The following is a 3,115-nucleotide window of genomic DNA, read 5'->3' as shown; positions in this document are numbered from 1 at the left end:
CCTGGAGCTGTCCCCTGGCTCATTGTGTGGGCTAATGAGGGGTTGTAAAGCGTGATATATGTATAATGTGTGGTGTGAAATATTTAACACCTCTCTTGAGGAAGAAAATCCTAATTGTCCACCTGGAACGGCCTCCCTCGCCAATTAATTCCAGTTTGGGAGATTGACATAGAGGGTCCCACCTAATGTAACGCATGCCCACCAAGGACTTAGACAGGTGAGGAAGTAAAACCGCCTGCCTTAAAGAAAAAAACTCACAAGGCCCTTCGGAGGAATTACTGCCAGCAATAGACCAGCTATCCTGCCCCTGTGCGTTACAGGTAATATTTTCTTTAAAAAAAAAAAATGTTTCCTTTTACTCAGGCTACCTGGCAAGAACATTTGGAAAGTAACGAGTCGCTCCTGAAGCTAACCAGTGACGTTTCTCTATCTAGGGAATTTTCATTATGTTCAACATTTGGAAATTTCAACTAAAGATAATTGCAGGTAAGCGTGCACCCGCAGATGTACTCATTTCCCATTGTATTGTCTTAATGGGCACTTGTACACAAAAAGACCTCCTTCCTGAGCATTTCAGTCCTCCGGGGAGCAATTACACGGAATTACTCGGCAGCCGAGTTTGCTTTGTATCCCCTGACTGGGTAAGGACAGAGAGAAAGCTGCTCCCTGTGGCACTGAAAGTAGCAGATCATTTATTACCTGAATGTTCTACATCCATCACACGACGAGAGCAGGGCTGCCCACACACAACAGAGCTCATTTGTTTTCACCCCACTCTTAAAGGTTGACCAGAAGGAACAACTCCAGCCTCAGCACCAATTTCATATTCCAGTTGACAATGCACAGGGCTCTGGTGGCCCTGACATCCAGCAATGGAGTGGTCTGTTGCAGACCAAATTCTCTTACCATTGACTGCTTCTGGGTACTGTCCCTTGTTGTGATATGTTGAAGTATGTATGATCGTCCACAGAAATGCCTTAAATTAGCTGCAGCAACTTTATAACCATAGCAGTAATCTTTAAAAGACACTTTTAAAATTCAAAAATCGCTTTTAATATGTTTTGAATTTGTTTTTTTTGAATAATTGATTAGGTAGGCTTAATGATAAAAATAACTGATTTTTTTTTCAGGAAATGCCCTATTGATTTCAGTGGGTTTGTTGTTGTTGCTGCTGTTGTTGTTGCTGTTGCTGTTGCTGTTGTTGTTTGTTTATTTGTTTGTTTGTTTTAAATAATTATTCAACATGGCTGGGCCAAAGAGGTATGCATTTAACCTTTCTGCCTGCTGGTAGGTCTTGTTTATCTATTTGTAGCTTGGTTCTCTGTCTTTGAGTTTGGCTTTTATTAAATATGATGTGGCATGCTTGAAGCAAAACCCTTAGCAAGCGTTATCAGATCTAAGCCCAGGTAAAAACCCTGAGTCATGGAGGTCTTGTGTCCATTGCCTTCGGAACAGAGCAAGTGTGTTCATGCAAGGACAAGGCATAGGGGTTATAAAAAAGCCCCACGCCCCACACACATAACGATATTGGCAGTAAAAAAAGGGGGGGAGGCACAATTAATTGCTCTCTGAGCAGCACCTATAAAAACAAGCATATTGAAAGAGCTAAAGAATACTGACTAAAAAGAAAGGATGTAAAGAAACATGGGCTCTCCTCTAGACCACACTCAGTGGGGCTGAGACTTCATTACAGGGATCTACATGCAAAAGTGTGGTAACTGGGGACGAGCAGAGACTGATCACGTTGGAGACTGTAGATGGGAAGGAACAATGGAATATCTCAGGGAAGACAGTCACACATTCAGGAAAGGGACTACTGCTGCTTCCAGGGTGCGACTCAGCCTCAAGACCAAGTGTAGCCGTTGTAAACTATGGGGGACCCTAGCTCCCAAACAATTCAGTTAAAGCAAACTCCATTCTCTCTGATTTCTTAAAGCTACTTGCTTTAAACTTCAGGATATAGGTGGAGGCCTTGAAGGCTGCATTTTCCTTGCAAGTTCCTGGCATTTCAAACATTTGATGCCTCTGCTGCTTTTCCTGAAATCCCAGCTTCCAGTGAAGCACATTGAGGTATATACACTGTAGAAACACAATGTGACAAAGGGTTTGGGGATCGCTAAAAGGGAAACACGATCCATGACCCCCCAGGCTCACTTGACAAATCTTTACACAGAATATATCATTGGACCAATAGCATTTCAGAAATGCCTCACCCCCACAGTGTGACGTTGCCTCTGTGTGTGTGTGTGTGTGTGTGTGTGTGTGTGTGTGTGTGTTTTCTTTTTTCTCTTCTGCCGCTGAATGCCCTCAGCATCCAGAAGCACACAATGGAGAGAGTTGAAAGATGATAGGACAAGGGTGGTGAGTGGAGAAAGTTAGCAGCCATTTAAGCCGCCTGCCTGTAAAACCGGCCGACTGAAGTGCTCCGGCGTTTCTTCACACTGGCCCAGAGAGAATTCATCAATTAGTGCTTGAAAACAGATCTTTGGTGACAGTACCTTGCAAGCGTAGTAATCATCAGCTCACAAGCACGTCGGTAGCATGTGGCGACGGCATGTTGCCTCTGATGGTGAGCAGTTGTTGCTGTTGATAAGGCTGTGAGCTTTAAATCATTAAATGTGCTTTGCTTTGTGGTTTTGAACCCCCCCACCCCCCACAGCAGATGTCATAGAGTAAAGTTATATCTTGAATATGCTCCTGAAACCCAAAGCTAAAGGAGAAAATCATCAAAGGGCACAGAGCTCACAACGAACAGGGTCTGACAAAGCCCCTCCCTTGAGAGCTGCCTTTGAGAAGTGACAGGATAGGGTAAGTCTACTGTCCCATCTCTTTCCGGTTAAAGGAAAAAAATTGCCAGCTGAGTTCGCAGTACACTGAAGTCCACAGCGAACTGTCAGCCTTAATCAACTTCCCATCTACTTTTATTCATTCTAAACACAACGCATCATGGAAAAACTGTTTTTGATGGTCAAATACACTCTCAGGAGAGTCTTTACTCTTTAAAATGGTGAGAGCAATTTGAGAATAATTTATAAAAATGGATAATCTTCTGAAAAGTCCACATGCGATGTTGTCTGCCCTCTTCCACTTGCCAACACTGTCTCACAGAGAAAAA

Source organism: Rattus norvegicus, chromosome 8 (assembly GCF_021556685.1).
Source record: "Rattus norvegicus strain SHRSP/BbbUtx chromosome 8, alternate assembly SHRSP_T2T, whole genome shotgun sequence".
Lineage (NCBI taxonomy): Eukaryota > Metazoa > Chordata > Mammalia > Rodentia > Muridae > Rattus > Rattus norvegicus.
This window is presented reverse-complemented; position numbering follows the sequence as displayed.